Source organism: Vulpes vulpes, unplaced genomic scaffold (assembly GCF_048418805.1).
Source record: "Vulpes vulpes isolate BD-2025 unplaced genomic scaffold, VulVul3 u000000643, whole genome shotgun sequence".
Lineage (NCBI taxonomy): Eukaryota > Metazoa > Chordata > Mammalia > Carnivora > Canidae > Vulpes > Vulpes vulpes.
Window position 1 is genome coordinate 338,892 of NW_027325793.1, and position 25,775 is coordinate 364,666.

General features: G+C 37.1%; 1 pseudogene; it reads right to left on the reverse strand.

Annotated features, from left to right (window-relative positions):
• The window catches only part of LOC140597390 (FAS-associated factor 2 pseudogene), a 61,239-nt pseudogene that overhangs the window by 11,142 nt on the left and 24,322 nt on the right, over window positions 1-25,775 (reverse strand).

Below are 25,775 nucleotides of genomic sequence, written 5' to 3' on the forward strand. Positions count from 1 at the left end.
AACTTGCCCAGGACCCACTGCTGGGAAGTGGTAAACCCTATAAGGCAGAAGGAACACCATGTAGAATGACTCAAAGGCAAAAACCAGTATGGGACATTTGAGCCAGTGCCCACTGTTCATTATGGAGTATTAATGTGTAACACATTGGTGCCTATTCATATTACTTATTCTTTTTGATTCATTCTTGGTAGGTTTTATGCTTCTAGAAATGTATTCATTTCTTCTAGGTTATCAAATTTGGTGGCATATAATTGTATATGGCAGTTATTTTCTGATCATATGCATTCCTGTAGTGTCAGTTGTAATGGCTCCTTTAGTTTCTAATTTTATTTATTGAAATCTTTTTGTCTTGTTTAGTGTAGCTAAAGGTTTGAGAGTTTTATCTTTCAAAAATACACGTACATTTTAAAGATTTGTTTTGAGAGAGAAAGAGAGAGAGAGAGAGCACACAGGTGGGAGGAGAGAGAATCTCAAGCAGGCTCTGCACTCATGACCTTGAGATCATGACCTGAGCTGAAACCAAGAGTCAAAGGCTTAACTGACTATACTACCCAGGTGCCCTGATATATATATGTTTATTTATGTATGTAATATGTATGTCCAATGTGGGACTCAAACTCATGACCCCAAGATTAATAGTCATATGCTTTACTGATGGAGCCAGCCAGACACGCCTGTTTTATCTTTTTGAAAAACCAGCTCTTAGTTTCATTGATTGATCATTTTTTATTGTTCTTCTAGTCTCTATTTCTTTTATTTCCAGTAAATACCAGTGCATACCTTACTAGGTATGAATCTTTTTCAGCTTTGTCCAAAGGTTTGACATTACCCGTCCAATTAAGACAATGAGGATAATATATACTACTTAGATAAAACTCAGCGCATCACCTGCATGTTTTGCTATTCATTTTGCCCTCTCTATGACATTATACACACTTTTTACCCCATCATCAGATGCTATGTCCTTTAACCCACTGATTGCAACTTATTTTAAAGTAACTCTTAACTTCTCTCTGATAGATAGCTAAAGTTTTGATGGAGTGACAAGGAGTTGTAAAGCATAAAAAATTTTAGATACAAAATGGCCCTTTTGTATCTAAAGGATAACCTTAGACCCTATAAGCTCTCTTGAACTGTCTATTTCCTGTAGGCTTTGCCCACTACTTATTATTTTTCCAACACTAGCAAAATGACTATTTCATACAAATATTTAAGTGTTTTGTTGAATTAATGGACAATATAAAATGTGTATCGGGGGTCCCTGGGTGGTTCAGTGGTTTAGTGCCGCCTTCAGCCCAGGGCGTGATCCTGGAGACCCGGGATAGAGTCCCAAGTTGGGCTCCCTGCATGGAGCCTGCTTCTCCCTCTGCCTGTGTCTCTGCCTCTCTCTCTCTCTTGTGTCTCTCATGAATAAATGAATAAAATCTTTTAAAAAAGTGTATCTAGAACAGGGATAGGAGAAGAAAAGAGAGAAAAAGGCAAACATACTGGGGAAAGTTAGTTGAGAAAATGAATTCTACCAAATGGCTCATTTTTGTTAGGTACCAAGTTGAAAGTACATCCTCTTTCTTAATTCTTACTCTGCCTTGTCTTCACCTTCATCAAATGAAAACAAACAAACAAACAAACAAATAACTAAAGTTGATCTATGTGAAGTTATACAATGCCTTAGGGTTTTTTAGAACATATAAGTATAATGAAATTGGAACCATTAATTGAATCACACAATAATTCTACAGAGAAGAGAAAAAAATGTATTGAAAAGAAGAAACTGGTTCATAAAATAAGATTAAAAAATACATCTTTTAAAAATAAGATTAAAAAATACATCTAATCTTTTAATAAGATTAAAAAAATACATTTGAGTTTCAAGTTTAAAAAAATGCCAACACCAAAGACTGGCATCGAGTGGTAACAGTGGCAGTTTATTAATAATCTGTCATGTAAAGCTGACACAGTATATGCTGAATTCTGCTCTGCTTTACAATGAAATCCCATCCATTTTATTACTACCAGAATTAAATATGTTCTATTGAAAGGCTTTAGTAAGCTTAAATATGATTTAAAGTTCTTTTTCCAATACATTTATTGCTTTCCTAACACCTTATTATCAAGAAGTCAGATCAACAAAAGTCTAATCTTGATTCTCCCACATATCCATGGTATACCAAACAGGGAGCAAGATAAAACACACATGTTTATAGGGGTTGATAGGTTTGCCTTTAGACAAATGGAAAAGTCATAGCAACTAAATTACTTGTTTCTGACACGTTGGGAGCAGGGAGGAGACTGCTGGAAATAATATAGGGTAAGTATTAAATAATAAAGGGTAAGTATTAAAAGTTACACCTGTAGAATTCACAGATGGATAATTTATTTAATCAGAATCAGAATTGAGCTATCCAGATAGGAAGAATCTATTTAAAGGTGTAAAAAGGTGATTGTCCATATTCAGACTAAAGGATTTGGAGGAGGTATTTTATAAGTAAACATCAATGAACCAGATTTTCATAAATGGTAATTGAAGTTAAATTCCATTTTTTCTACGTATTGTTCAGTTTGGCTATGCAGGATTATATCACCACCAGTTACCTAACATATTTTACATGACCTCTGTTAGTGTCAGGCTTCCAAAAGTGTGCTATGAGGATCTGAGGGAAGACAGGCTAAAAAGCATATGAGCCAGTCCAATTAGTAGAAAGGTTAAGAGTCATTACACAGTAAAACAACTGGAACAGAGTTCAGGATTTGGCATAGCGATCAGTAAAGAAATAAGTAAAACTCTGTACTATAAATATGTTGAGTTAGAATACTAGTTTTCATCCATCAGATAGTTAAGAGTATTCTTATTACTGAATAGTAAGACCATAATCTCAGATACACTTGTCTTTATTCCATGATTAAAACGTTTTTCAAATGAAACTTGAGAATTTGTGTCTATTTCCAAAATCTCAGAATAGAAATATAAATACAAAAGCTCTGCAAGATTTCCAACTTTAATCTCTTTCATTGAAAATATTAATCATCAAGTAGCAATATTCTAACACCTACTACTAGATAAGAGTGCAGAGAGGAGGATGTGGGGAAAGAGGATACCAGGAAGTAAGTATACTACCCAAGATAAAATTTTGCCATGGATAATAGAAATGAAAAGGTGTGTGTGAGTGTATGTGTGTGTATTTCTCATTTATTGGAGAAAGCATTATATAACGGTACTTGTTAATAAATTTCTACAAAGAAGAGGTTTACAAGTTCAAAAGAAGAATAGAAGAGAAGTAGAACAGCAGAAGCCTCAGTTTTCCCCATTCTAAATTCAGGCAATTGGAAGTGACAATTTTTAAAGTTTCATAATTCTCAGATAGACAATTCCAAGTGAATTTCCATAAACCATAATTGACTCATGATCATTGGCTAAGTAGCTCAACATGTAATTCACCATGTGAATATAAATGGAAACTTTGGTCAAAATAAAAGTGTCTTAAAAAAATAAATAAAAGTATTTTTTGTATAAAATATTCAGAATATCAAGGTGAGCACTTCCTAAGGAGCTGGATTTGTTGGCATTATGTGTGCAAAGTGTTAAAGAGAAAGTACATAACACTGGATTTAGGAAAACCTCTGGGAGCATGACATAATGCACATAATGACTGTACTGTAGCCATCAGCTTCCAGGTGGTGAAGGGTTGTAGTGTGCTGTGGTAAGTGGTATGTTGTGGTAGGTGGCATGTTGTGGTACGTGTGTGTACACATGCACACAATGGGTCACACGAACAATTACATTCTTTTTCTTTTTTCTTGTCTATTTTCGCCCCCCCCACCCCCCGTTTCTTATTCCTGACCATACTATGGGCACTTGCCTTTTTGGAAGCTAACAAAAACTCGTTAGCTTCTCCCTGAGCTATTGCTTAAATAATTTCTTTTTTCCCCGTCTCACTCACTCCTTAAGCTTCATTTGGTATAGTGAAGACAGCATAAGCTTTGGAGGCTATCATGCTGGTAACATATGGAAAAGTTATGATTATCTGAGAATCACAGACTTTTAACTATGTACAATACGAGAGTCCCCTTTTCCTCCTTCACGTTTTAAATTCCTTGTTTCCTTCCCATTGTGCTTACATATAAAAATATACTTTGTTCTTCATTCTGCTCCAAAACAATTTCCCAAACGGTATTCTAAACACAAATCTGTGTCAGAATCCTCTTGGGACGCTTGATGAAAATTTCACTTCCGAGGTTTTACTCTAGATCTTACCAAATCAGACACCTTGGATGGTATGGGTACCTGGAAATGTGTGCTTTCATAAGCTTGCTTTGGGAAATGTGCACATGGAAGTTGCATACAACTGATCTAAACCATTATGCTTACGCAGTGGTTTAACAGTCTTGTATTAGGTTCTAGAAACTATTTTCTGAGAAAATCTTAATCATAGCTGGCAGGCTGCCTTCTAAATTTAACATAAGAAAAACTAAAAGTGGGAAATGGAATTAATTGCCCTTCGCAACAGTTCAACCTGGACGGAGATGATTGTGGGAGCACTGCACTCACTTGAATAACTCACCAGAAACCTGTGGCTGACTCTTCCTTTTGTGATTTTTGATCGTCATTCTGGATTCCTTGTATTACATGTTACTAAATACTAATAAATGTATTGCTTATTCATCTTTTCTTTCCCTCCTATATCCTAATTTTAGAAGAAAAATATCGTAATATAGTACAGAAATCATAAAGGACAGGGTTTATGGGTAAGAAGACAATTTTGTCACTCTTCTCTGAAAATTTGAGCATTTAAATGACAATGTGACAATATAATAAATATTTTTATTTCTTTAAATTTGTAAAAGAGTTTCCTGAATATTTCTCACTGCTTGTTTTTTATAGATGAAATAAACTGCTTCATATAGTAGAAGTAAGACAGCATGACATGTGGTTTGTCATTTCAAACCACAAATTCAATTATTGGTGTATGAAAACACATGGGTATGTTGAGTATAGTTCCATAGGATAACTTTTAAAAATTATATCAGAATATTGTGTGTGTCTTCAGTTACATGATTATTTTCTCTAGGAAGATCATAGGGCTTCAAATGAATGAGTGAAACACACTTGGCTAGCAATATTTTAAAATCATTTTTGTTTCAGTTAAAGTCACTGATGCTGACTATGAAAAAAAGAAGTATTACATTTTGACTGTCCAGTTTCCCCTTCTCAGAAACTATGTACAATCAAGGCCATTTTGTATGTGTTTCCTTTGCTATCTTCCCATCTCCATTGGCTTTTCCTGGGAGTTTAAGTGGTGTCACCCCCCAGCACTGTGCAACACCTCTCTAGGGGCCAGGAATATCCTGGCTTTTCTCATACAACAAAAGGAAATCCTTTGAGGTCTAAAACATTAAGTTTTCCTAAAGTAACTAGAAAAAAAGATAAGAGAGCCCTAACCAGAAGCAGTTGGGTTTATGGAATACAGAACCCTAATTATCAGCTACTACAGACTGGCTAGGCTGTCCCCCCATATGTCATATCGTACTTTCTCCCATCTCTTTTAAGGGAGGAGAAGTTCCACATGTAACTAGCTATCTTTGAAGAAAACAGATGATGTTTTATCCATGTGCAGGATAAAAGAAATCTTTCTTCTTTCTGGAGGGTCAGTGATATATTGTCAAAAGTCTCAGATGTTTCAGCATTTACTCAGAAGTCTCTTTTATTTTTATGTAGAGTAAACAAAACATCATCCTAAAATTCCAGAACTCAAAAAAACTTAGAAATCAGATTATTCCACTATCACATATTATAAATGATAAAATGAAGACCAGAAGGCTATACTTCTAGAAAATCTTACTAGATGGAAACATTCCCCTTATCTGCCTTCACTACTAGCAAACCTCGTATTCTCTCTTTAAGATCTAGTTCAAATTTTCTATCTGTGAGGTAGGACACTTTCATTGACTCCCACAGGCACTTATTATTACCCTGGCCTCTCCTATAACATTTGTTTCATATCCTTCTAATACGATCTATCATCTCTGGTACACCTCTCTGGCTGTGAAACCTTGAGCGAGTTTCATATCTTAATCTCAATTTTACTGCAATAAGCAACAGTCCCTCTCTCGGGGATACTATAAGGATTAAAATAAATAATCATTGTAAAGGATTTAGCACATTTCCTGGTACATCATGCATGCTCAACAAATCTTAGTGTTGTCAGGCTAATTTACGTATCCACATGTCCTTCCCTTTCACTAATTGGGGAGTTCCAAAATGAGCTCTTATTTGGTCAGTAGCCCAGTGACTGGCACTGGGTGGTGCACACTTTACCCTCAAGAAGTCTGCATTGAACATGTTAAAGAATGAATCTTTGTTTTGTTTTGTTTTGTTTTGCTTTTTTTGTTTGTTTTTTTGAAGAATGAATATTCTTACATGCCTGGTCCCTCATAAAATCCTTTCTCTGTCATATATCCTTCAGAATAGGCACAATGCCATTTAATCCCTTAATCAAAATTATTTCCAAAAGTTTAAAATAAAACATAGAATAAGCCAGTGCTTTGGTTATGTGTGTCCTTAGCAAAGTCAGGATTTTCTGTTTTACTTGAGAAATTTCATACCAAGTATAATTAATGTGTCCTTCTATGATTTCTCAAGAAGAAAATATAGTCCCACCCAAATATATTGGATTTTATCCTTAATTTATATTCAACCTTTTCCTGATGCTGTGATTTGACCTGAAAGTATTGAAGTTATATCTCTATTTCATGCGTGGGCAAATGCTCTAGCCATAGTATTCAAAACAATTTTGCATGGCAAGCTTTTTCTAGAACATTTTACCTGTCATGCTTGAAATTTACATTAGAAGAATAATTGACTTCCTTACTTAATGATATCTTTAAGGAACTATGAAAATTCATGAATAAAATTCTATTTTAGAATAATTTGAAGTAAAGAATCTTACTTTAATGATTCAGTTAATAGATAAACGCATACTTAAATATAATAAAACATGCTGTTATAATTATCAATTTTGAAAATAATCTATGATGTGAAAAAAATCAATATTCACAAGGATAAACATGTTTACTCTGTTACAGACTTACTGTAAAATTATGATGCCGTAGGAAACCCATCTCTATCACAGACTTCTATCTGGGTAGTCATACAGATCCTATGAACACAGGAACCCAATGCTATTAATAAGAGACAGATTAGAGGGATCCCTGGGTGGCGCAGCGGTTTAGCGCCTGCCTTTGGCCCAGCGCGCGATCCTGGAGACTGGGGATTGAGTCCCACGTCGGGCTCCCGGTGCATGGAGCCTGCTTGTGTCTCTGCCTCTCTCTCTGTCTCTGTGTGACTATCATAAATAAATAAAAATTAAAAAAAAAAAGAGAGACACGTTAGAACCTCTTCAGGTTAGAAACAAACTTCACAAAGATTTTTGTTTGAATTAGGTATTAGTTGATTATAAATGTTATCACTTATAACAGAGGAAACTCAACTTCTTGGCTTCAGAGACTTATCAAAATAAAAAGCCCCCCTTAGCTAAAAATTTTCATATAATACTTTCAGGGATAGTCTACCTTAGGTAAATGCATTTTACAGATTTTAGAGCAGGGGCAAAAAAGCTCATTTTAAAGATCTACACTCAAAAAAGAAAATTAGCATTGCCCCTAAATTATAGATGCTCCTAGCTTGTGATTTCTTCATTGATTCAGATATTATGAAATGGCGTTTTCAAGTTGGCAGAAAGGGTAACGGGAAGGTGGATCTCATTTATGCTGCTTCAAAATATTTAGAGCATTCGTAATTTCTCTCCCCCCCCTTTCTCTCTCTCTCACAAACACACACACACACACACACACAATTATCTCCTATAAGTATAAATATCCAGCACAATAGAAGTATCAACAGAATAATAATTACCGTATCTTTTAAAGTTGCTATATATTTTGGAATAATAATAGGTTTTCCTCAGTCTCCTCAGACTTTCACCATCCTCCAACTTGTTCCATTCATTTTACAATAGTGCAGATTATTGTCCGTTCCAGAGTACTTAGCAAGAATGTTAGGAAACCAGAAGAATTTCTAAGTCAAATTCTTAATGATAACATTGTGGTTTCTTTTAACACTTTACTTATGAGCTAAATGCTCGTGGTCTTACTCTAAGCACACAATGGAGACTTATTGATTTAACTTAAAAATAGATTGACCTCTTTGAATACAGCAAAAGAAATAAAGCACCTCTTACTCTTAAGTTTATTTTGAGATAACAAGGTATTCATAATGACATTATCTTTCTTTGTAGCCCACCAGATTGGAATAAGATGACGTAGTTGAAATGAATTCATATTCTGGAATGCATTCTATTAAATACAGTATATTTGAATTTTGTAATAATTATACATTGAAATAAACTCACTAATCAGTGAATGATTATAACAAGTAACAATACATTTCAAATAAGCATGCTTAGCTTATTTATTTGACTCTGAAATCAAAATTTCGAGACAGACTTCCTTGATTTATGATGGGGTTATATCCTGATTAACCCATCATAAATTAAAAATGTCATAAGTTGAAACGCACTTGTACACCTAACCTACTGACCACTATAGCTTAGTTTTAGCCCAACTTAAATGTGCCCAGACCACTTACGTTAGTCTATAGTTGGATAAAATCCTTTAATAATGTTGATTGTCTCATGTAATTTATTGAATACTGTACTGAAAGTGAAAGAGATTGGCCATGCGGCATAAGAATGGTTGTCAGTGTGTCAGTTGTTTACTCTTGTGATGGCATTACGGGCCAGGAGCTGTGGCTCACTGCTACTCCCTGGCATTGGGGGAGAGGACTGTGCTACATACTATCAGCCTGGGGAAAGATTCAAATTCAAAATCTGAAGTATGGTTTTTATTCAATGTGTATAGCGTTCACACGATTGCAAGTAGGGTATCATATGCGTATAATGAATTCTGAGATAATTAGGGTTTTAATATTACCATATTCTTCTGTTGCAGACATAAATTATGGTTATTATGGGTAAAAAAAAGGAGATCTTTGAATGAGAAGCCATTTGATTAAATTCCAAGTTTTTCTGTATTTATTAATCATGACTAATCTGATATGCTGTTCTCAAGATTATAACTAGGGATATGCTGGACAAAAATGGAGTGGGATGGTCTGAAGTAAATGCAAACAATTCTTATGGGCAAAATTTCAGATAGAATGTGTGAGAATACACGTCAGTTTATGATAGTGCAGATAGATATAAGTTATGATATAATTATGCTATTAAATAAATGAAATGAGGCATCAGGGACGACATGCTACAAACACAACTGCAAGGCAATCAGCTGTCCCACCTTCACAAACAGATTTGAGGAATGACAGGAAATTTTTGATTGCCGATGTTTTCAACCTTGCCAAAAAAGGAAGATACAAATGTATAGAAACTTCCTTGCAAGTTAATGAGGAAAAATGGTCCATTTTCATTTCTCTTCTATCAGATTCTCTCGTTTTGAGATGTGGTTTTCTAGAGACGATGATGGTAATGACAGAAGTTTATAGAGCTCTTTCAATTTTCACTTATTCTAGTAAATTCCTCCTTCTATATTGTTCTTACTTGTGCTTATGTTCAACTGCGAAAGGTCATGTGAAGGTTAGAAATTCTTTGCTCAATAAAATAAACTTTTCCTATTTTTCCCCAATTGTTTATTTAAGAATACCAGCCATTGCTACTCCTTTCCATTTGTCACTGCCCTGATCACACTGTAGACTCATTTTATAATCCCAAATACTGTTGAAGTCTGTTGTATAAAAATAGATTTAATCTCAACCCCGTAGAATGCAGAGGTCTCAATGGTTACCATATGTCTTTGCAGTGTCAATTCATACATATATTTACACATATCAACCTAGAACAATTAGCTACAATTGGGTTGCTAGATCATTGGCTTGAATGAATCCCTGGAATGTCTAGTATTTAATCTTTCTTCCCCACTTCTAATTTGGTTTTTATCTAAAGTAATAACTCCAAATCCATACTCTGAGTAGAAGAAAGTAAAACAATACATTCTCAATCCCAAAAGCAGTTATTGATTCTTTTTTAAAAAATATTTTATTTAGGGGATCCCTGGGTGGATCAGCGGTTTGGCACCTGCCTTTGGCCAGGGCGCGATCCTGGAGTCCCGGGATCGAGTCCCGCGTCGGGCGCCCGGCATGGAACCTGCTTCTCCCTCTGCCTTTGTCTCTGCCTCTCTCTCTCTCTGTTTTTCATAAATAAATAAATAAAATGTTTTTTAAAAGATTTATTTATTTATTTATTTATTCAACTACTGAGCCACCCACGCATCCTGAGTTATTGATTCTTTTACTAGCGCCTGTCTCCCAATTTCATCTTGACCAACTCAGTTGTGAATGTTTTTGCTATATAATCAATTGCTCTAATCTAGGACTCATGTTTGTTGTCTCTTTTTCTCTCACCCTCTACATTCAATCAGTTATTAAGTCCTTTTGATTCTGCCTCCAATAGATTGCAAATCCAGTCAGTGGTCCCATCCTGGTCTAGGACATCATATCTTTCTCTCTTGGAAATCTTCAAGTGTCTCCTCCTAAATGCTCTTTCCACTTCTAGTCTTACTTCCCACTAATTCATTCTCCATAAAGCACTTATCTTAAAACATAAATGCAATTACCACACACTTTTGCTTAAAAGCATCCAGTGGCTTCCAATGGCATTTACAATGAAATCCAATACACTTGTTATGGACTACAAAGCTTACTTCATTTCAAGCCCCTCTCCTTTTTACGTACTATGCTCCTGCTACACTAACATTCTTTTATTTCTTTGGACATTCCAAGCTCCTCCTTAATTCAGAATCTAGAAGTCCCATTATACTGTCTTTCTATCTCCATTTCTTCATGTAGTGAGCTCATCTTTCATGAGTTTACTTTCATGAGTAAAGTTATTAATTATCAATTTCTGTATTCATTATTCTACATTTGAGAATATTTTCCTTCATGACATTTATCAAAGGTGAGATTTATTTTGCACGTTTAATTCTTTTTCCCCCATTAAACTGTGAAATAAGTAAGATAAAAACTTTGTCAGCTCTGCCATTGTGAGATAAGTTAGACATTTTCTCAGCACAGAGTGAATTCTTCCTAAATTTGTTAATGGAAAGAAGGAAAGAGAGAGAAAAGAAAGGATGGAGAGAGAGATGGTTGGAAAAGGAATGTGTTTGAGAAACAAATGTTTGATTTAGCAAAAGAAACCCGGTAATCTGTCTAGCTCACATACAATTGTTTTTCTAGATAGCAAAAATTTACAGGGTATCTGCTACTGCCAGATGTTGTGCCAGGAACTAGAAAATATTTCTGTTTTTCATAGGGGAACTCTAACGTTACTTTAGGAGTTCAGTGAAATAAATATACCATTGAATAGGTCAACAGAAATAAAAGAAAAAATAGACTATTTCGTGTGTCCAATCATTTTATCCTGAAGTTCATTCTTCATTTATGTACCAAAGATTTTTTGTTATATATTTTTTCAGACTTTATCTCTTTTTGGTCTTTTTAAAGGGTGTTCGTGCTCTCAGATTATAATTTTATTGTATTATTCAATCTTTTAATTTTGAGTTCAGACTATGCATAATAAAACAATGTACATGTGTATAATTCTTTAGTTTATACCACTTTCCTTCATGTAGCATGTTAATTACACGTCTTTGAACTCTTTTGCCCCCAAGCGCTGAAATCTCTGTGAAAATCAAGTCAAGTGCCAGTATTTAACTGGCATCAATTACTTGTATCTGTGATATGTCTCTACCGCATTGTTCCCTTTAACTATCATTTACCTTCAGGGATGGCTTCATAAATCAAATCCTGAAGTATTTGTGTAAACCATGCTGTATTTCACAGGTAAACATTAATAAACTTGTTATTTAACTATTTGAAATGGCTAGTGGAGGATCAAACCTATCAATGCTACATACAGTCTTTGTACCAATCATCAAGATACCTTTCTGGTTTCACCACTGCTCCCCCTGCTCTAATTACCCCACATAGATCAGTAACTTAGTAAAAGTAAAAATCACCTAATTAGCTTTTAATTAGCACACACTCCATATTTCATCATCTTTGGCTATCTAAAATAGACAAGCAGATCTAAAAGAAGAAAAAAAAAGCTCTTTTTTTAAAAAAAAAACAGATACAAACACCACACTCTCCAAATATATGAAAGTAAATAAAATACAATTTTTAGCCTTAAGGATTTTAACCAATAAGCCCTATATTTTTCTCATCAGATTTTTCACTATTATAAAGATTTTTAAATGATTGCTAATTATTAAAAACAACCTATTATATATATGGTTTCTTTCATACTTTCATTGCTTAGGAGTTACTCCAAAGTTAATGATGGCTTGTATTATGGACCCAGAGATTTTTTTTTTAAATGGTCAAAATTGGGTACGTGAATATGAAATTATCGAACTTTCCATTTTAAGTGATTATCCAATTATGTCTCATTACGTTTCTTAAGTATTTCAACTATTCTGGAGACAGTTGAAGGTATTTAAATCAAGATGAATACTTCTTCACATGCAATTCAAACCATGCACAATAGAACAAAACAGTCTGTGGCAAGCATATACACATTTGCATAATTGACTCCGAATCTTAAGGAAGACTTAATACTGATTTTTACACTATTATTCCTATCAAGCACAAAACAGGTATGCGATGAACTTCCGTGTCATGGAAAACTTTATACATATACATGTCTATACATAAATCTCAAGGCAAATAAAATCTCAATGTAGTACATAATATTCTGTAGTTAATCCTTTAGACTATATTTATCATGGCTGTTATGTGTTTATGCAATTTATGAAACGTGATATTTTGGAGACAACTAAGTACATTTTATTAATTTTATTTGAATGCTAAGACTAAATTCTGAGTTTTTTTTAATGATTCTGTAGATTATTTATTTTGCAGGCTTCACTTAATATATGCTGGAAATAAATTATCATAGTACATTAAGAGTTAAAGTCAAATTTTGATCTTTATGTTGCTGAATGTTCATTTCAAAATTGTAACTGATGGAGGGGAGGGGCAAGAAGGCGGAAGAGTAGGGTCCCCAAATCACCTGTCCCCACCAAATTACCTAGATAACCTTCAAATCATCCTGAAAATCGACGAATTCGGCCTGAGATTTAAAGAGAGACCAGCTGAAACGCTACAGTGAGAAGAGTTCGCGCTTCTATCAAGGTAGGAAGACCGGGGGAAAAAGAAATAAAGAAGCAAAAGGCCTCCAAGGGGGAGGGGCCCCGCGAGGAGCTGGGCAGGAGAGCCCCGTCCTGGAGGAGCAGGAGCTGCACCAACCTTCCCGGGCGGAAAGGGGCTCGCAGGGAGTTAGAGCAGGACCCAGGAGGGCGGGGATGCCCTCGGGCTCCCTGGGACACTAACAGGCACCTGCGCCCCGGGAGAGTGCCCCGAGCTCCCTAAGACGGCAGCTCGCACAGCGGGACCCGGAGCAGCTCGGAGGGGCTCGGGCGGCGGCTCCGCGGAGGGGGCTGCGGGGCGGGAGCGAATCCAACAGCGCAGGCCCCGGAGCACAGGGCGCCGGGACACAGCCCAGGATCCGGCCTCCCCCGGGACAGGCAGAGACCCAGAGGGCCCAGGACAGCAAGGACGCTCCTGCCCAGAGCTGAGCAGATCAGCGGCCCCGCCCCGGAGCCTCCAGGCCCTGCAGACGGAGAGCCCCGGAGCTACTGCGGGGGCTGAATCCCGGTTCCCAGAGCTGCCGCCCCACTGTGGCTGTTCCTCCTGGGGCCTCACGGGGTAAACAGCCCCCACTGAGCCCTGCACCAGGCGGGGGGCAGAGCAGCTCCCCCAAGTGCTAACACTTGAGAATCAGCACAGCAGGCCCCTCCCCCAGAAGACCAGCAACACGGACCAGTTCCAGGGGAAGTCAAGGGACTTAAAGTGTACAGAATCAGAAGATACTCCCCCGAGTTTGTTTTTTTTTTTCTTTCTGATTTCTGATTGCTTCCCCCACCCCCCCCCTTTTTTTCCACCTTTCTTTTTCTTTCTCTTTTTCTTCTCTTTTTTCCTTTTTTTCTTCTTTCTTTTTCTCTTTTCTTTCCTTCTCTCTCTCTCTTTTTCTCCTTTTCCCAATACAACTTGTTTTTGGCCACTCTGCACTGGGCAAAATGACTAGAAGGAAAACCTCACCTCAAAAGAAAGAATCAGAAACAGTTCTCTCTCCCACAGAGTTACAAAATCTGGATTACAATTCAATGTCAGAAAGCCAATTCAGAAGCACTATTATACAGCTACTGGTGGCTCTAGAAAAAAGCATAAAGGACTCAAGAGACTTCATGACTGCAGAATTTAGATCCAATCAGGCAGAAATTAAAAATCAATTGAATGAGATGCAATCCAAGCTAGAAGTCCTAACGACGAGGCTTAACGAGGTGGAAGAACGAGTGAGTGACATAGAAGACAAGTTGATGGCAAAGAGGGAAACTGAGGAAAAAAGAGACAATTAAAAGACCATGAAGACAGATTAAGGGAAATCAACGACAGCCTGAGGAAGAAAAACCTACGTTGAATTGGGGTTCCCGAGGGCACTGAAAGGGCCAGAGGGCCAGAATATGTATTTGAACAAATCCTAGCTGAAAACTTTCCTAATCTGGGTAGGGAAACAGGCATTCAGATCCAGGAAATAGAGAGATCCCCCCCTAAAATCAATAAAAACCGTTCAACACCTCGACATTTAATAGTGAAGCTTGCAAATTACAAAGATAAAGAGAAGATCTTTAAAGCAGCAAGAGACAAAAAATCCCTGACTTTTATGGGGAGGAGTATGAGGGTAACAGCAGACCTCTCCACAGAGACCTGGCAGGCCAGAAAGGGCTGGCAGGATATATTCAGGGTCCTAAATGAGAAGAACATGCAACCAAGAATACTTTATCCAGCAAGGCTCTCATTCAAAATGGAAGGAGAGATAAAGAGCTTCCAAGACAGGCAGGAACTGAAAGAATATGTGACCTCCAAACCAGCTCTGCAAGAAATTTTAAGGGGGACTCTTAAAATTCCCCTTTAAGAAGAAGTCCAGTGGAACAATCCACAGAAACAAGGACTGAATAGATATCATGATGACACTAAACTCATATCTGTCAATAGTAACTCTGAACGTGAACGGGCTTAATGACCCCATCAAAAGGCGCATGGTTTCAGACTGGATAAAAAAGTAGGACCCATCTATTTGCTGTCTACAAGAGACTCATTTTAGACAGAAGGACACCTACAACCTGAAAATAAAAGGTTGGAGAACCATTTACCATTCAAATGGTCCTCAAAGGAAAGCAGGGGTAGCCATCCTTATATCAGATAAACTAAAATTTACCCCGAAGACTGTAGTGAGAGATGAAGAGGGACACTATATCATACTCAAAGGATCTATCCAACAAGAGGACTTAACAATCCTCAACATATATGCCCCGAATGTGGGAGCTGCCAAATATTTAAACCGATTAATAACCAAAGTGAAGAAATACTTAGATAATAATACACTTATACTTGGTGACTTCAATCTAGCTCTTTCTACCCTCGATAGGTCTTCTAAGCACAACATCTCCAAAGAAATAAGAGCTTTAAATGATACCCTGGACCAGATGGATTTCACACATATCTACAGAACTTTACATCCAAACTCAACTGAATACACATTCTTCTCAAGTGCACAAGGAACTTTCTCCAGAATAGGCCACATACTGGGTCACAAATCGGGTCTGAACCGATACCAAAAGACTGGGATCGTCCCCTGCATATTCTCAGACCATAATGCCTTGAAATTAGAGCTAAATCACAACAAGAAGTTTGGAAGGACCTCAAACACGTGGAGGTTAAGGACCATCCTGCTAAAAGATGAAAGGGTCAACCAGGAAATTAAGGAAGAATTAAAAATATTCATGGAAACTAATGACAATAAAGATACAACCGTTCAAAATCTTTGGGATGCAGCAAAAGCAGTCCTGAGGGGGAAATACATTGCAATACAAGCATCCGTTCAAAAACTGGAAAGAACTCAAATACAAAAGCGAACCTTGCACATAAAGGAGCTAGAGAAAAAACAGCAAATGGACCCTACGCCCAGCAGAAGAAGAGAGTTAATTAAAATTCGAGCAGAACTAAATGAAATCGAGACCAGAAGAACTGTGGAACAGATCAACAGAACCAGGAGTTGGTTCTTTGAAAGAATTAATAAGATAGATAAACCATTAGCCAGCCTTATTAAAAAGAAGAGAGAGAAGACTCAAATTAATACAATCATGAATGAGAAAGGAGAGATCACTACCAACATCAAGGAAATACAAACGATTTTAAAAACATATTATGAACAGCTGTACGCCAATCAATTAGGCAATCTAGAAGAAATGGACGCATTCCTAGAAAGCCACAAACTACCAAAACTGGAACAGGAAGAAATAGAAAACCTGAACAGGCCAATAACCAGGGAGGAAATTGAAGCAGTCATCAAAAACCGCCCAAGACACAAGAGTCCAGGGCCAGATGGCTTCCCAGGGGAATTCTATCAAACGTTTAAAGAAGAAATCATACCTATTCTACTAAAGCTGTTTGGAAAGATTGAAAGAGATGGAGTACTTCCAAATTCGTTCTATGAGGCCAGCATCAGCTTAATTCCAAAACCAGACAAAGACCCCACCAAAAAGGAGAATTACAGACCAATATCCCTGATGAACATGGATGCAAAAATTCTCAACAAGATACTAGCCAATAGGATCCAACAACACATTAAGAAAATTATTCACCATGACCAAGTAGGATTTATCCCCGGGACACAAGGCTGGTTCAACACTTGTAAAACAATCAATGTGATTCATCATATCAGCAAGAGAAAAACCAAGAACCATATGATCCTCTTATTAGATGCAGAGAAAGCATTTGACAAAATACAGCATCCATTCCTGATCAAAACTCTTCAGAGTGTAGGGATAGAGGGAACTAACCTCGACATCTTAAAAGCCTCTACGAAAAGCCCACAGCAAATATCATTCTCAATGGGGAAGCACTGGGAGCCTTTCCCCTAAGATCAGGAACAAGACAGGGATGTCCACTCTCACCACTGCTATTCAACATAGTATTGGAAGTCCTCGCCTCAGCAATCAGACAACAAAAAGACATTAAAGGCATTCAAATTGGCAAAGAAGAAGTCAAACTCTCCCTCTTCACCGATGACATGATACTCTACCTAGAAAACCCAAAAGCCTCCACCCCAAGATTGCTAGAACTCATACAGCAATTTGGTAGCATGGCAGGATACAAAATCAATGCCCAGAAATCAATGGCATTTCTATACACTAACAATGAGACTGAAGAAAGAGAAATTAAGGAGTCAATCCCATTTACAATTGCACCCAAAAGCATAAGATACCTAGGAATAAACCTAATCAAAGAGGTAAAGGATCTATACCCTAAAAACGATAGAACACTTCTGAAAGAAATTGAGGAAGACACAAAGAGATGGAAAAATATTCCATGCTCATGAATTGGCAGAATTAATATTGTGAAAATGTCAATGCTACCCAGGGTAATTTACACGTTTAATGCAATCCCTATCAAAATACCATGGACTTTCTTCAGAGAGTTAGAACAAATTATTTTAAGATTTGTGTGGAATCAGAAAAGACCCCAAATAGCCAGGGGAATTTTAAAAAAGAAAACCATAGCTGGGGGCATCACAATGCCAGATTTCAGGTTGTACTACAAAGCTGTGGTCATCAAGACAGTGTGGTAGTGGCACAAAAACAGACACATAGATCAATGGAACAGAATAGAGAACCCAGAAGTGGACCCCGAACTTTATGGTCAACTAATATTTGATAAAGGAGGAAAGACTATCCATCGGAAGAAAGACAGTCTCTTCAATAAATGGTGCTGGGAAAATTGGACATCCGCATGCAGAAGAATGAAACTAGACCACTCTCTTTCACCATACACAAAGATAAACTCAAAATGGATGAGAGATCTAAATGTGAGACAAGATTCCATCAAAATCCTAGAGGAGAACACAGGCAACACCCTTTTTGAACTTGGCCACAGTAACTTCTTGCAAGATACATCCACAAAGGCAAAAGAAACAAAAGCAAAAATGAACTATTGGGACTTCATCAAGATAAGAAGCTTTTGCACAGAAGCTTTTGTATTTTTTGATACAGTCAACAAAACTAAAAGACAACCTACAGAATGGGAGAAGATATTTGCAAACGACCGCTCAAAGGGCTAGTTTCCAAAATCTATAAAGAACTTATTAAACTCAACACCAAAGAAACAAACAATCCAATCATGAAATGGGCAAAAGACATGAAGAGAAATCTCAGAGGAAGACATGGACATGGCCAACATACACACGAGAAAATGCTCTGCATCACTTGCCATCAGGGAAATACAAATCAAAACCACAATGAGATACCACCTCACACCAGTGAGAATGGGGAAAATTAACAAGGCAGGAAACCACAAATGTTGGAGAGGATGCGGACAAAGGGGAACCCTCTTACACTGTTGGTGGGAATGTGAACTGGTGCAGCCACTCTGGAAAACTGTGTGGAGGTTCCTCAAAGAGTTAAAAATAGACCTGCCCTACGACCCAGCAATTGCACTGTTGGGGATTTACCCCAAAGATTCAGATCCAATGAAACGCCGGGACACCTGCACCCCGATGTTTCTAGCAGCAATGTCCACAATAGCCAAACTGTGGAAGGAGCCTCGGTGTCCATTGGAAGATGAATGGATAAAGTAGATGTGGTTTATGTATACAATGGGATATTACTCAGCCATAAGAAACGACAAATACGCACCATTTGCTTCAACGTGGATGGAACTGGAGGGTATTATGCTGAGTGAAGTAAGTCAATCGGAGAAGGACAAACAGTGTATGTTCTCATTCATTTGGGGAATATAAATAATAGTGAAAGGGAATATAAGGGAAGGGAGAAGAAATGTGTGGGAAATATCAGAAAGGGAGACAGAACATAAAGACTCCTAACTCTGGGAAATGAACTAGGGTTGGTGGAGGGGGAGGAGGGCGGGGGGTGGGGGTGAATGGGTGACGGGCACTGAGGGGGACACTTGACGGGATAAGCACTGGGTGTTATTCTGTATGTTGGTAAATTGAACACCAGTAAAAAATAAATTTATTAAAAAAAAGAAATATAAAAGACAATCTGCCCTCAATTTAAAATGTCTTTCAGAAGTACAAATTATATGTATGATTTTATTTACAAATCACACAAGTAAGTATATAAACTTTATCATTAATAAAATTGGGGTCTCTTGTTTTGGCAAGACTATTCCACGATGAAGAAACTGGATGGGTCAGAGAAAGAAGGCTTTGAGACTGAGAAAGATGTAATGAGCAGGAATGAAGATACATTGGCTTGTGTCAAAGAAACTGTAGGTGGGAAACTCCCAGTGTCTGAGAAACTAAGGGAAATAATAAGAGAGAGGAAATAGGCCCTTAAACATCTCTGTAACTCTAACATGGAGAGGGGAGGAAAACGAGGAGAATCAAAATCATAGTTAAAAGCAAAGAAGTGGACAAAGGCAAACACATGTAACCACCCCCATTGCAGGTTTCCAGCCTATTAGAGTAAGAAATGAAAAAAACCATAACTTTAAAGAAAACTATAAATGCTATCACTAGTTGATAATGGCATATTAATTGTACTGATTTAACAATATTTTGTATTGTTTGACCTGATAATTACAGAAATGTGCATCCTTAAAGAATTACTGAAAAACAAAAATACTGTAGAGGTGCAAAAATTAACGTGTAAAGAATCTTATAAAACTAGAGAAATTCAACAGTACAGAAAGTCAAGAAACAGGAAAAATGAAAAGATCAATGATCTGTGAAAAATAGAAAATAGAATGATGTGTCATAGATGGTAATGGAGAAAGTAGTTTCAGTTCAGTAGTAAAAGTGGACAGGAAGAGGCATGTGGAAAGGAATAGATCGGAAGATAAAGAGATATGTGAAAAAATTGGCAGCAAAATAGGGAAATTTCAGAATGTTAAATAGAATATAATGTGCCAAATACTGGGGATCCCTGGGTGGCTCGGTGGTTTAGTGCCTGCCTTTGGCCCAGGGCGCGATCCTGGGGTCCTGGGATCGAGTCCTGCGTGAGGCTTCCGGCATGGATCCTGCTTCTCCCTCTTCCTGTGTCTCTGCCTCTCTCTCTCTCTCTCTCTCTCTCTCTCTCTCTCTCTGTCTCTCTATGTCTATCATGGGTGGCTCAGCAGTTTAGTGCCTGCCTATTTATCATGAATAAATAAATTAATAAATCTTTAAAAAAAATATGCCAAATACTAAATTTGCAGTGTTGATAAAAGATTGTTCTAATTTTCCTTGTTAGCATAACTAATAATTTTGATCTTTATATTTTAATCTTGTTCTAATTTTCCTTGTTAGCATAACTAATATTTTTAATCTATTGATTCTTATATCTTTTTCTTTTTTAAGAAAGATTTATTTATTTGACAGAGAGAGTGCATATGAACAGGAGGACACGCAGAGCAGGGGGGTGGGGGGGGAGAGAGAGAGAGAGAGAGAGAGAGAGAGAGGGAATTTCCAGCGGACTCTCTGAGGAGAGAGGCAGGGCTTGGTTAAGATCTCTGAGACAGAGACCCTGACCCAAGCTGAAATCAAGAGCTGGTCACTTAACCGATTGAGTCACTCAGGAACCCCTGTCAGCATCTTATATATATTTTTTTATTAAAGATTTTATTTATTCATTCATGAGAGACAGACAGAGAGAGAGAGAGAAGGAGAGAGAGAGAGAGAGAGGCAAAGACACAGGCAGAGGGAGAAGCAGGCTCCACGCCGGAGTCTGATGTGGGACTCGATCCTGGGACTCCCCGAACATGCCCTGGGCCAAAGGCAGGCACTAAACTGCTGAGCCACCCAGGGATCCCATCATCTTATATTTTACATCATCCCTCCTATTCATATAAAGTTTGTGCACAAAAGCCATGTATCAAGATTAAAGATATTTTTCCTGAAAATGATTATATACTCAGAACTTCAGGATTTTACTGTTCTAAGAAAATCTCAATTAACTTCCTTAGAAATCAGATTTTACAGAAGCGTATTTTGTTGCTTTATAATTCATTTTTGAATTAAATCCACTCCAAGTTTTCTATATTTGCTTACCAAATTAGAAACCATTTAAATATAGAATATGGTTTGCTACAATAGTAATGATACCTGAACTTAGTCTGGGATGTATTTTTTCTTTTTCTTTTTAAAGATTTTATTTATTCATGAGACACACACACACACACACACACACACACACACACACACACACAGAGGCAGAGACACAGGCAGAGGGAGAAGCAGGCTGTATGCAGGAAGCCCAATATGGGACTTGATCCTGGGACTCCAGGTTCATGCCCTGGGCTGAAGGCAGGCGCTAAACACTGAGCCACCCAAGGAACCCTGGGATGTATTTTTTCATATAGATTTGTTCACAATCTATAACAATCTGGTATTCTACAGAGGTCTGAGTACAGAAATATTTTTGAGTTAAATACTGAATGTAGCATAGCAATATTTACTCAAATTATAAATTGGAAGAGTTGGTTAAGATATTCTAAATTTGAGAATTTGTCTTAAAATTAGCATATATACATTTTTTCTGTAATAACCAGTACAAATTATAGTGTTGTTCTCTTGTATTCAAAAACTAGAGTGTGAGATTCTTTGTTAAATTATCTCTGTATACGTAACACTGTAATTCTTCTTGGCATTTTTATGCAAACAATATAAAAAAAGTTTTCATTTTAAAATGTGTCTAAAAATTATTTGATACTCTTCCCTTCAAAAGTGGAGCTCAGGGGCACCTGGGGGCTCAGTTGTTTATGTGTTTGCCTTCGGTTCAGATCATGATCCTGGGGTCCTGGGATGGAGCCCTGAGTTGGGCTCCTGTTCAGCGGGGAGAGTCTGTTTCTCTCTTCCTCTGACCTCCCCCTGCCCCTGCTCATGCTGGTGATCTCTCTCTCTCTCTCAAATAAATAAAATCTTAAAAAAAAAAAAGTAGAGCTTAATATCCCCCTCCTTGAGTATTCTGTCCAATTGCTGATTGTCCTGAATAGTCCAGGGTATGATAAGCAACAGAGAAAAGGAGAAAGAAAAAAATGGCATTCTGGCACATATGCAGGATTTCAGCTCCACTTGGCTTAGGTGAACAGATGACTGTTCGGGCGTATGCCCCCAAAGTCCCCCACTCTGCCCTCAATATCAAGAGCCTCACAACTAAGGCCCGTGCTTTGATCACAGCACAGACATGCAAAAATAGGAGTGGAAAGGTTATCAAGTAAGAAACGGCTCTCTCTTCTTCTGGTGGATGCAGTGGTATCTTAGCACTGGACTGAAGCCCTCCTTCATCCTGTTAGACTGGATCTCTTGTGCAATATGCACCCTGAACTACCATAAATGTAGGAAAAATCAAAGGGAAAATGAGTGAGGGCAATATGAGAGGGAGGAGAGGAAGGAGAGGAGGTGGAAGCCTGTCCTTTACTACTTTTTTATATTCTGAATTCATTATAAATAGAAACTACTGCTTCCCTTCAAACTCCTAACTCCAAATGTGGTTTCTTGCCTTTCTTGAGACTATATTTTGTTTTAAAAAGTCATTTTTAAATAAAATTATTAAAAAGTAAAAGTTTTCATGGTAGAAGAGTATGGAAAGCAATAAGGAGTTTTTTTAGAGGTAAATACAAATCTTTTGTTTAACTCCTTCCCAGACCTTTTTAAACTTCTATTAAAAGAAGTCTTTTATTTTTTTTTGTTACAAGCTCTGTACAAATTTGTATCCTATTTAAAATGTATTCATAGTATTTCCTTCCTTCCTTCCTTCCTTCCTTCCTTCCTTCCTTCCTTCCTTCCTTCCTTCCTTCCTTCCCTACATTATTGGTAAACATAATGTGAATGCTTCCCCTATCACTTACTCTGCATTTCAATGACTCGGTGTGTCTCATAGTGGCTTATTAGACAGAAATTTGCACAGGGATGCACCATGGGTTTGAATCCTGGCTTCATCACTACTCAGGTGTGTCATTTTGACAAATGATCCAAGCTTTAGTATTTTTTTTTTATCTAAAGTGCCCCCTAGCCCAAAATTTAGCTCCCCACAATTCTTAGTTCCTAATCCCGCCAAACTGGAATCTTTTGAGCTGAAAAATGAGAATAAAATTATACTACTATTGGAATGATAGCAGCACTAGATATGCATGACAAGTGTTTTCATCTCTAAGGAACAATGTATTTAATTCCATGATAGCTAGGTCTTAAAGATATTATTTAGCACCTCTACACCTCCATATAATTAATATTAATATAATATAGCAATATATAAATCATTACATTATTATTAATACATTAATAATTAAATAATTCTATACAATATATTAATACATTGATTTATCATTCATCAGTTTATTCTATTAATGTGAGTAGCATTACACTTTTAGAATCCTATAAGAGGTAACATTCTCTGGGTGTTATGTGTCAGGTACAATACTGAACAGTGCCCTTGTATTGTCTCACTGACAATATGATAAAGTAGGAGCTCACGTGATGCCCATATACAAGGGCACTCACACTTTTCGTAAATGTTGGAGCTGTGACTTTAACTGATACTAATTTAAACCTAAAGTCCATGTCATTAACCATGATGCATCATGCCCTAGTGGGCTTCTCCAAGGCCACCAGAACAGTCCTGAGCTTTCCTGGGCCAAGTTTTGATACAGTTCTCCCTCCAATATCTACGGTATCCCCTTCTAGAACTTGTTACTATAGACTGGGTCTCCTCACTTTCTCCTTCAGTTATCTCAATCTCTTCTTCTTATATTCTCTCTCCCTCTTTTTTTAAAAGATTTTATTTATTCATTTGAGAGAGAGATAGCAACAGAGAGCATAAATGGGGAGAAGAGGGAGAAGCAGGCTCTCCTCTGAGCATGGAGCCCAAGGAAGGGCTGATCATGACCTGAGCTGAAGGCAGACACTTAACTGACTGAGCCACCCAGGCACCTCTCTTCTTCTTCTATTCTTATCTTTATTTCTCTGCACTTCATTCTGAGTGATTTCATCAAATTCATTATCTAGTTTACTATTTTTCTCTTTGTTTTTCTCTGTTTTAATCCATATTTCTGAAGTTCCAGTTATTATTATCAGCATTTCAGACCTTCTGTAAAATCAGCACATTTCTCTACATAGCAATAAGTTAGAAAATATAGCCAAATATATGCTACCATTCACAAGAAAGAAAATGCTACAAAATATATAGTTGTTAAGTGCAGAATATTTACAGATTTTATGTAGCAAATTGTGAAACCCAATGAAGGGATATTAAAGAAGACCTGAAGAAATGGAGAGATATATTCTATTAATAAAATTGTTTAACATTGTTAATATCTCAATTGCTGTGTTCTTATGTGTGTGACATACAGACTAATCCAACAAAAAAAAAAAATGGTATCACAGCAGTACGAGAAAACACAGGAACAAGGGGACTTGCTGGTTTATAGCACAAATTATTTAAGAAGATAATAATGAAATTTAGGATAAAACTGAATAATGGTAAGAAGGAGTATAATTGACAAGTTTAGGTAAAAGAACAACAACAACAACAAAACTTACACCCCAGTATGTTCTTTATCTAGACAAACACAATAAACTCTCATTCTCTGTGGCAGGTGACTCATAGATCTCATTCATTCATCCATTCATTCACGCATAGTTTGCCAGACGGCCTGGGTTTTAAGGAGTAGTCATATCACGGAGAATAAATATTCTAATCTTGCACACGGGTGTGTGAACAGAGTCGTTTATTTCAGTGTGAGAAGTATCTAACAGAACCTGTGTCATTGTAGAGGAAGGAGCTATGAACATAGTTTTGACATCTGCCTGCTTCCTCCTATCCAACAACCAAGAGGCCCTCCCTACAAAGAGTATCAACTGTTTGATGAGCTCCCTTTATTCTTTCTTCCCCACTTATCCTCAGGCTGAATCTCACAAGACTTGGCGAGTATTCTACAACAATTATATAGAACTGTTCATCCTTCTGTTTTCATTCACTGGCTGATAACTCAGCTATATAAAAAATTTCCTTTGTACTAAAATGTAATGAATAGTCCCTAAGTGTAAGAACATGTTTTCCTTCCTCACAAAATCTAAATTATCTTCCCACATTTTATCAGTCTGTCTTCTCAGTAGTAGCTGTGATAAAGATATATTGGCTAGCGATGCCATAGACTTTTTTTCTACTTGTACATTTTATGATACATTTGGTTATTAAGGTGACTTTTTAAGTTCATGGTTTCATCTTACCATTGGTAATGAAACCTGGATATTCTATTTGAAGAATGGCCCAAAAATATGAGAGTAAGGACACAATGCTGGAAAACAAAATAAAATAATGAAAACCAATCAACAAATCAAAGAAACATCATCTGAGGTACCTCAGATATCATCCGAGGTAAATACACTGGGGAAAAATGTCTAATTGTGTGTGTGTGGGGGGGTGTCAGTATGGGTGTAATTCCGAATTTAATAATTTACTTGCTATAATAATATTTGAATTACCATTATTTTTGATAAAATTTTTCTGGTCATTAAGACATTGTAAACTATCAACTTACCCTTAAAGAAACTTTCAATCAAAACTGACACTTAATATGGACATTTGATAATCCT